The sequence below is a fragment of the Ursus americanus genome, chromosome 4 (assembly GCF_024610735.1).
Source record: "Ursus americanus isolate L20-20 chromosome 4, mUrsAme1.1.p, whole genome shotgun sequence".
Taxonomy (NCBI): Eukaryota; Metazoa; Chordata; class Mammalia; order Carnivora; family Ursidae; genus Ursus; species Ursus americanus.
Window position 1 is genome coordinate 83753868 of NC_142130.1, and position 10863 is coordinate 83764730.

Consider the following 10863-nt stretch of genomic DNA (forward strand, 5'->3'; position numbering starts at 1 on the left):
TTGTAACAATATTAATGATTCCACTTCATAATTTTTAAGAGTCTGAGGATGCAAATGGTTCTCAACAATAGATCCCTGACTAAAACATAATGACTACTGCATGATCCAGAAATTTATTGCTTATTAGAACAGGTAATGAGAGGGAAAACCTATTTGTGGCTTATCTTATTCTCATGAATATAGAACCTAAGAAAGTTCAGATACCAATCATTTGTACACAATAATGAAAAGAAAAATACAAATAATTTCCATCAGCCTCCTGTCTCCATCAGTCTCCTCCCAAGCCTTATCTCCAACCTCTTTCCTTCTCACCTAATCATTGGGGACCATATCAAACTAGTGGCCTAAATATTTCATATCTCCCTATAACTGCACTTGCTTTCATCTCTGCCTATAATCTCTTTCTCCCTCTACTCTTTATTAGGATAATACCTTTTACCCCCAAGAGTCAAATATTTTGTGAAACTTCCTCTGAACTCACCCTGACACTTCTCGCTTCCTATCTCAGCACTTCGAGCCAACCTTTTTCCCTTTGGTCACACCACAAGTTGCACACAGTAATTATCGCTTTGTATTGTATGTTGGTTTGTATGTCTGTTTGCCTAGTGAGCTATTAGCTTCTTCAGAGAAAGGGCTCTTCCTCCCTGTATACCTGGGACTTGCAGCGGTATGTGGCACACGGAAGGTAGTCAGTTGACTGAACGACAGAGTTTTTTCACTAGTTGAGGAAAACTTCTTGGACTATGCCCTCTGATCACAACAATCTAACAGTGACTTAGATAGCAAAGATCATATTGCTCTTATGGTAGATATGAGTTCCCATGATGATGGTCTAGAAGTTCAGAAGAGTTCACTTATTATTAATTTTTCTCCATTAAGATTCGCTTTTTAACCAAAACCCACATTGTCCTTTTTTTTCTCTGATACTTTTAAGGGAAAAAAGTCAAAGGAAAAAAAAATTTCTCTTAATGGTAAACTCTCCGCATTTTCCTCCTAGGGAATTATTTTTTTCTAAATATCCTTTAGGGGTGCTTGGGTGGCTCAGTTGGTTAAGCGTCTGCCTTCAGCTCGGGTCATGATCCCAGGACCCTGGAATCAAGCTCTGTGTTGGGCTCCCTGCTCAGAGGGGAGTCTGCTTCTCCTTCTTGCTCTGCCCCTCCTCCCTGTTCATGTGTGCTCTCTCTCTCTCTCTCTCAAATAAATGAATAAAATCTCTTTAAAAAATTAAAAATAAACATCCTTTCATCCAGTATTCCTTCTCCCCTTCCCCCTCCCTCCTCCTCCTCCATTTCTTCCTCCTCCTCCTCCTTCTTCATTTTTCTTCTTCTTCTTCTTCTTCTTCTTCTTCTTCTTCTTCTTCTTCTTCTTCTTCTTCTTCTTCTTCTCTCCTTCTTCTTCTTCTTCTTCATTCCAACCAGCAAAGTCTCCTTGTGTGCTAGAATATTTGCCATTTGCCTCTACAGATCCACTCTACTTGTCTCTACTCTACTCTGGCCCTGAAAGTATCTCCATTGTTAACTTTGTCTACTACCACGGAACCCCAAGCAATACCATGTCCAAAAAAGAGACGCATTTTAAAGGGAAGGAAATGGGACAATGGACTCATAATCACAAATCTACTGGCCTTAACATGTGCCCGTAACCCAAGAGCTACTGCCTTAATGTAACAACACCATTGCCAACTAAGGACTCACCCCACCAAATGGAAAACAACAACTTGCAAGGTTGAAGTTCTGTCCTATGGGACAGGTTGTATGATTTAAACCTGCGCTTCATATATGGAGCCATCACTCCCATATTTAGAATATATGGGAAAAGGAATTACAATACAGAGGTAAGAATAAACTCTTTTACTATTATCAAAGTTACTCACTGAAAAAGTTTTTACTTTCAGTCCCTATAATCTTAGGTTAAGGGGGTTTGGAGTTGTTTTCTTTCTTTCTTTCTTTCTTTCTTTCTTTCTTTCTTTCTTTCTTTCTTTCTTTCTTTTTCTTCTTTCTTTTTCCTAAAGAAAGTGAATGAGTGAGCAGGGAGGGGGGTGGCAGGGGCAGAGGGAGAGGGAGAGAGAGAATCTTAAGCAGGCTCCATGCTCAGGACAGAGTCTGAATGGGGCTTGATCTCATGATGCTGAGATCATGACCTGAACTGAAATCAAGAGTCAGATGATTAACTGACTGAGCCACCCAGGGGCCCCTGGACTTGTATTCTTTAAGAAAGAAATGCTGCAATTAGGAAATACAGTTATGGTCTATTTAATTGGAAGCTGCAACTTCCTCTTGGCTATTCAGGGCTTCTCAAAATACTGAGCCCACAGAAAGAGAAGTAGGTCTCATATAGGCTGAAGTGATTGATCCTAATCATCAAGGTGCAAGTGGAAACCCTGCTACACGGATGGGACAAAAAGGTCTATGTGTGGAACACAGGGGATTTGCTTGGGTGCTTCTGGGTACTTCCTTTCCCAAGAGCCCTGGTCAATAGAAACTACAGCAACACAATAAAGACAGAACCAACATGGACCCAGATCATGCAGGATCACCTCACTAGGTAAAGAATTCCATACACCTGCAGTGGCTGGCAGAAGTCAAACAAATGAACAAAACAAACAACAAACAAAAATGGACTGAGTAGTGAAGAAAGTTGTAAGCCCATATCGAGTATCAGAAATGGGAACTTGGCAGTAAAATGTTATGCAAATTATGTGTTTATTTTTCGCTTCCCTTTCTTCCTCACTTTCCTGCCTCATATGGGTGCACTGGTAATCCTCTTGTTTTAAGTTTCAAGTGGGTAGATCACTGAATTGCCATCAACATAGCTGATGGGAATTTGGGTGGTCCTTCTGTTGAAGACATAATATTTCATCTGGACAAAGTAAAAGAGTGGATGCAGAAGGGTGAGGCCTGCTGGATATTTCCCACTTGTTTGTTCAGATCCACTCCCCATCTTTTTCCATCCTTTGTGTTTTTTGGAGGCTGACCTATATAAGAGATATCAATGAGCTCTCTCACCTTCTGGCTACCAGTTGGTTTCAGTTCATGGGAGTCACCAGGAGACCGGAGGAAGGGGGAAGAGGAATGAGAGGAAGTATTTATTTCTTAATTTCCTCCATGTGGGTTGACTTTATCCTTCTATTAATGGCCACAGATCCTATAAGACAATCTTTTCATCATTCTTCTGAGTTTTAGTAACTACTCTTTCCTTTGCCATTTTAGGACTCCTTAATTAAGGCTTGGGATGTAAACCTATGCTCATTTTTAGTAGCCCCAGGGTATCATTCCACCTTAAATCTGTTTCCCTAAACTTGGTTCAAGCTGTTAGAAGTAACCTGTACTTTACTAAACTTCCTTTGACTATCATCTCTTTCCGCCAAAACAATGGACTGATATTACAGTTGTCCACATTCAAAAATTGTCTCTATATCTAAACCATAATTATAAAATATCCCATTTTCTTTTATAACATAACATACTGTATAATCTTTTTTTGAAATACTATTGAAATTAGAATAAACATGCTCTACAAAAAATAATAAACCCACGAGAGTGCTTGAAGTGAAAAAGGCATCAGACTTAAGCAGAAAAAAAGTCAACAAAAGTTTAGAAGACAGTAGAGAAATAGGGTTGAATAGAAGTATAATCTAGATCAAAGAAATAACATCTCAATATATGCATGGGTGAAGATTACAGGTGACTGGAGCTGTTCTCAGTGGTGAAAAAATAAAATGAAGTGGCTCTAAATCTGGAGTTATGAATTACAGAGAACAAGAGATATCTCTAGGTATTCTTGACAGAATTTAATAAAGGCCCGTGTAGAGAGCTGCTGAGTCATTCAGCTATCAGCCCCGCCTCAGTAGGTGCAGAGTAGCAGAAGGTGAGATCCCAGGTAAGGATCTCACCTTCAATCTGAGCAGATGACTCTCCTGGATGGCCGCCCCAGTGGCAGTTGTGGTGGCTGAGAGGAAAGGCAGAAAACAGCAGACGTGGCTCTGGTGGCTCTGGATGTGTTCAGTGGAGTTGAGTACTGAGCATAGAGAAGGAGAAGCAGTTCTACCCAGAACAAAATAAATCAAAGTACTTCTCCCCCAGACTAAAGTCCTCTACCCTGTGATCATTGCCAGTCTTCCTACTCAAAAGAACAGCTTTAATATAAAGAGAGACTTGCCTGAAAACTGGACTGGCTCACAGTCAGGCCTCTGCCCACACAGGAAGGGGCTTTTAGGGCCACAGACTTCCTAACTACAAAGCACACCCTGCTGTCAAAGAGTTTCATCAGGTTCTCAGCTAATTCACAAGTATCAATGATACACTGGAAATCATCAGTTGTAAAATCACATCAGAGAAAACCAAGTGATCACAGAAGAAATGGAGAAATGCAAAAAATAGAAATATTTTTAAATACATGTTAGTAAAAAAGGTGAATTCAATAGACAGATAGATAGATAGATGTTGGATGATAGATAGATAGATACAGATAGATAGACAAAATCCATGTTAGTAACCTCAGAAAGATTTAGAGGATGTTTCATGCCTGAAATAAAACCAAGCTGCCCTAACAAGAACAATAAGCAAATAAGAAGGAAGTTCTGGAACTTGAAAGCATGGTTGCCAAAATTAATTGAACAGAATCAATAAGAATACTTAATAAAATGGGCCATCCTGGATTAGTAATCTGGAAGAGAAAGACAAGGATATCTTCCAGAATATAAAGTTTAAAAAACTAGGAAATAGAAAGTATTAGAAAATTTAGATGCCAATCAGTTATATCCAGAATGTTCCAGACCTTTGGACAACCAGAAAAAGAAAAGAGACCATTGGTAGGTATAAATTGTCACATATAATAATGTAACACAAATATCTAAGAAAAGGACATACTGAAGAACTTCACAGATTACAGGAAAAAATGAAAAGAGGTACAAACCGAAAGACAGAGTTGTGAAATTTCACAATTCTGAGCAGAAAAAGATAATCATAAAACGTCTTCCAATGGGAACAAAAGTAATCTTCAGAGAAAAGAGGATGAGACTGGCGTCAGACTTCCCATTAGTACCATTACACGTCAGAAAAAAACAATAAAAAGAACTTAATATCCAGAAAATATGTTTAATCTAAAAATCTATGTATAAGAAAAATTTTGACTAAATATGAAAAGGAAGTTAAAAAGAAAATATCTTTTGCTGCCAGGTCCCAGTGTCCATGACATTTTTCTGAAAACAATGAAAAACATTTTTTTTAATTTACATTTATAATCCAGAAAACCAAAAAAGGAAGCAAGAAAGAAATCATGGATCTCAGAGAATAATCCAAACTGAAAAGTGACATGAAAAGAAATCAGAGTTATTTGAACAGGAAGTAATATGGTACCAAAAGTTTCTTCAGGAAGAAAGTGACTCATTTCCCAAACTGTGTGATTCAGAATGCCTTGTTGGTTGTAATAAGGATGGATGTATATCTCCTTCATTCAATAATAACAAAGTCAATGAAAGATTCAAAGAAAAAGATAAGTTTTGCAAGAATGGCAGAGTCCAAACAAGAACATTTGTTTTAGGCAACTGATGGAGTGAAAGAAAAGATCCATTTGGCATTGAATCACAATATATTGAGCACAAACTGGGAGCCTAATGATATGCTCAAGTGTTCCCTGCATGCTCAATAAGTGAATTCTCATAATAGTCTTAAACGGAACATTACAACTGTATAGTAAGTGTACAGATAATGAAATTGACTTTTGAAGCATTTAAATTCTTTGCCCACTATCTCCCAGGAAATGTAAAGAAATAAGATCTGTACCCAGAGGCAGAATGAACAATTTGTGGAATGTTGAGATTGAAGACACTAAATCTAAATATAATTTGGGGGGCACAGTCGTTAAGCTTCTGCCTTTGGCTCAGGGAGTTATCCTGGGGTCCTGGGATGGAGCCCCGCATCAGGCTCCTCTGCTAGGAGCCTGCTTCTTCCTCTCCCACTCCCCCTGCTTGTGTTACCTCTCTCACTGGATCTCTCTCTCTGTCAAATAAATAAAATCATAAATAAATAAATAAATAAATAAATAAATAAATAAATAAATAAATAAATAAGATTTGGATACTGGTTTGTCAGGATATTAAAAGGATTCCTTATTCAAGTAGAAAGTTGGATTAGGAAATGAATTTATTTTCTTATTCACTTATTCAACAAATATTTATCAAGCCAATATTATGGGTCAGGCAATGTATTCAGAATACCAAGAAAAATAAAATATCTCAGCATTCAAGGGGCATAGAGTTTAGTAGATTATTAATCAAAGATAGAGGCATTCTGGCACTCAACTGCTTTATTACTGAGATCTCTTCTTTGCCAATTACAACTTCAATGATTTTTGAACTTTTGATCATGGTAACCTCACATCAGCCTTCCAAACTAAAAATGTTGTAAGCAAAGGAAAGAATATTAATTGTTTGGACCCTCAAACATGAATCAAGATGGCTGAGATTATTAAAGTTTCCCATATTTTATAATGGCACTTCCAGATTTTTCATATTCCACAAAACACTTGAGAAAAGGGACACTTGAAAGAGGCAAGGACCCACAGGACTGAAGAAATTCACAAGGATTTGAAGATGGGAAGGGAAAGATGTCCTTGAAAATTACATGCCAATTATGATCTTATAGAGGGAGGAGAAATGGAAACCATCATTTGTTGTGATACTCACAAACTCAATCTATAAATCCCCAAGAGAACTTTAGTGTGCAATCTTTGAGAAAATCTGAAGTTCCTGGTTCTATAATATGTTATTGAGGCATTTAAAAATTAATGGATATTGTATGACTCAACCTTGTCCAGTAATACTAGACAGTATAAAAACTCACATGGATTTTACTGTAGACACATTAATTCCCAGGAGTGACATGCTTGCAAAAAAGAAACTCTTTCAGTTAATTAATTTCTTTGAATCGTGGGACTTAAGAGACTCAATAAGCGTGAACAGGAAAAACACGTAAGTCAGTAAAATATTAACCACTGTGCTAGACCAGGAATGACAACTTTAAAAAATGTTTTATGCCCCATTAATCTGTTAAATTTTTTTATCAACACAGGCTTAGTAACCAGTTGAAAACCTTGATCACATTCTGGAAATTCAAATCCTAAATACCCAAGATATACTCTCCGTTTTCCCAATATATATTCCTTTAAAAAGAAATATAACATAGAAGAAAGTAAGTCCACTTAAATGGAGGATTTATCATTTAATTTTATTCTTAAACTGTTTTCTTATTTCAGTTGGTAGTTACCTTTGTGTTTTGTTTACTATGAAGTTTCTCCTTTCATGATTTAATTGGCTATGTTAATGACTACAACAAAAGTTGAAAGATCACAGCTTTCTAAAATGAGTGCACCAACATATGCATGTTGCCCCTAACATAAAAGAATTTTCCGTCAAGCAACAGTGCATTTCTTTAACTTAAGCATCTACAAATGATGGCTCACTAAGCTTCAAATAGAAAGAAAAAAATATTTCCTGAACCGAATATTTCACAGGGGTTACCCCAATTTAAACATATCAGCTAGAAGTTACTATTATTCCCTGTTCTCATGGTGGCAATGAGGAGTCTGAGGCTTAGGAGAAGCTTTGATTTGCCAAGGCCGCCCTACTAGCAAGAGATGAAATCAGAACTTTGTCAGGCAGTCAGATTCCAGAACCTGAGCTCTTCAACACCATATGACATTGAGATATTTTCTCGTGCCACAACCAAGTGGTGGCAGCTGTGACGTAGCAAAAGTGTTGTTAACACACACAGACACAGAAAATTACTAAGAGGCTAGACACCAGGGTTCCTGGGTGGCTTGGTGGGTTAAGCGTTTGCCTTCAACTCAGGTCATGATCCCAGGGTCCTGAGATCGAGTCCCCCATGAGGCTCCCTGCTTGGTTGGGAGCCTGCTTCCTCCACTCTGTCTGCCAATTGCTTCCCCTGCTTGTGTGCTCTCTCTCTCTCTCTCAAATAAATAGATCATTAAAAAACTAAAAACAAATAAATTATATGACGATATTCCTAAATTCTTATTCTACTTTTTAAAAATGTCAAAAAATATCTTCTATGAAACATGAATATCTACTATAATTAAGAAAACATATTTTAAATATATGTTAAACATGTGACCTAAAATAACTATTACCATATTAAAATACTGGACAATCTATATTTCATCTATAAAAATATTTTAAAATATCTGTGTAGTCAATTCCCGTAAGTCTACTTTTGCAGGAAACATACTCATTTTAAAACACTGATTTTGGATTAAAACTCAAAAATAAATATTAACATCATATGACATGTAAATAAACAATGAGTTACAGTGAATATGGATATAGAATTATCATGTGATGACACAGTAATTCCACTGAAAGAACAAAATTTATGATTACCAAATATAAAATATTTATGTGATATTAATTGTACCTGTGACGTTCATAAATTTGATTTTATATTTTACTCACTTTCAAGGCATTGTGAATCTTACAAGTTAATAAATATGGAAAACTCATTTCCAATGCAATCACCATTTTAAATAGACCTAATATCATGCAAGGAGCCCTTGTGAACCCACATATCAAAGAACTTTTCCAAGCTATCATGTTGACCTGTTAAATTTAAATGAATGCTGACCATCTGAATTTAAAAGAGAGCCAATCAATCCACGTGAGGTCAACAAATTAGGGATAATTTGAAGTAAAATTACCTTGAATTCAGGATGTTTAATCTTTTTCAAAACAGTTAAAACTTTTAAAATTATTAAGATGCACACGTCATGAAAATAATTGGCTTTCCTCCATTTATGGCATTTTTAGCACCTAACATATTCCAAACAGCAGGACTATGATTACTGTGATATGGCAAATATTATGACTGGCTACCGCATCAAATTTTAAGCAAATTCAATTCAGAAACCGTCCCTAGGTTTTTAGTCATTTTGTGTTTGAGTGTGTCTTTTAACTGAAATGATTATCACACATCTTCGTGATTCTCAAAAATTATTAGTTATGTGAGTCCATTTTTATTCTTTTTTAAGCAGTACTTTTCTTAGTGAAAATTACTACACAGTAAATGTCATCAAGAACATAAGAAAAACATTAGCGTACATGTTTTCCCCACATCCCCCATGCACCCTCTCTTGAAAATAATGAAGAGTGAACTGGAGATGTACTATATGGTGACTAATATAACAAAATAAAAAATATTTAAAAAAAAAGAAAATAATGAAGAGTAAGTAGTTACACTCAGTGCTACGGGGGAAAATCATAGGTTGGTTAGTTATACATAAGAACTACTGGTATAAGTAGTGAAACGGGCATAAAACCTTTTCTATTTCAAATGGATAATGGAAGATTAAAATGAGAAGAAAATAGTTGAAAGACTTTGGGGAAAAAATATGTAGTCTACAAATAGTTAAGAAACATTGATCAAAACAAAAGAGCATGTCTGTATAAATGCTGGAGGAAAGTGTTAAGAACTGTGTCCCATATGGTAGGTTGCTTTCACACCATAAATCTAGAAGTCCTTCGTATAGAGTATGTGTGCTCTGAGATGCCAAGGAGTGCATTAAGATATCTTGGCTCTAATTGGAGCCTCTGTAAATATCGGCACATTTATCATGTTGCCTAGGCGTCACACTACTTAAAACCACAGCAAAGGATTGATCTCCTTTTGGTTTGTGTTTGGGGTCAAAAGCCTCCCCAAAAATGCTTCCCCAAATTTCAGGTTGCTCTCTATTTTACTCAGCCTTCATCAACGTATGTGGCTTCTTTGGTCCCTCTCACAAACACTCATTTAAATGAATTAATGATTTATGAAATACAAAGTCACTTAGTTTATTGCTGGTCCTCTCATTCAAGAGTTACTTAGGTAAGGATAATGAATAGAATGAAATGCCTTGGGTGTTATACGTAACTAATGAATCATGGAGCACTACATCAAAAACTAATGATGTACTATACAGTGGCTAACTGAACATAATAATAAAAAAAATGAAATGCCTTCAAGAAAGCATAAAAATGAACCACTTTTTAAAGGATAGTCAAGATTTCATTAGAAGCATGACAAAATAAATATGTGAAGGTGTGGTGATACGTGCCAAATGGAAAAAATATATATACGTGTGTTTGCCAATTTCATAGGAAAGTCACCAAATAGAGCGTGTGATAAGGCGTCTACGCAAAAGAGCTCCGACACCACTTGCTTGAATGCGATTGTGGTTGTTAATAATGCTTCGTGTCAGTAAAATCTGTTTCCTTTGGGTATTTCAGTCATTGCTGAGGTCATTACAATGAAAAACAATCAATATGAATCATCGTTATATATTAACTCATACTTAATAGACGCAGTGCAATTTTTCATCAACTTGCTAGGTTCCACGTTACTCCAACCACAGGGAATGTGTGTGGTTCCGTTTGAGTACAAAAATTAAAGACAAATAACACCAGGAAAACTCTCCTGATTACCCATGATTATTTAATTCTTTATTACTTTCATTCTTCTTATTACTTGATTATCATTTGATTACATAACCACATGACTATTCTTATAGGAATAATTTGAAGTAAATATTAGCTGACCTCAATTACCTTGAACGTTTCTGAGTAAATCTCCAAGCAAATTAAAATCTTTCTCAGGGCTCATTCTTCATTCAATAAAGCAGATACCACAAGTTATTAAAGGAAAGCAAAATAATTAATTGTGTGTGTGTGTGTGTGTGTGGCAAACATATATGTACAACAAGCAGATTAAAAACATCTAGGATAGGTTATAATTAAATTAATGTAGTGCAGTCTATCCGAGTTCTAGAAATTCAACAAATAAACAGAACACTTGATCACATCACCCATTTTCATAC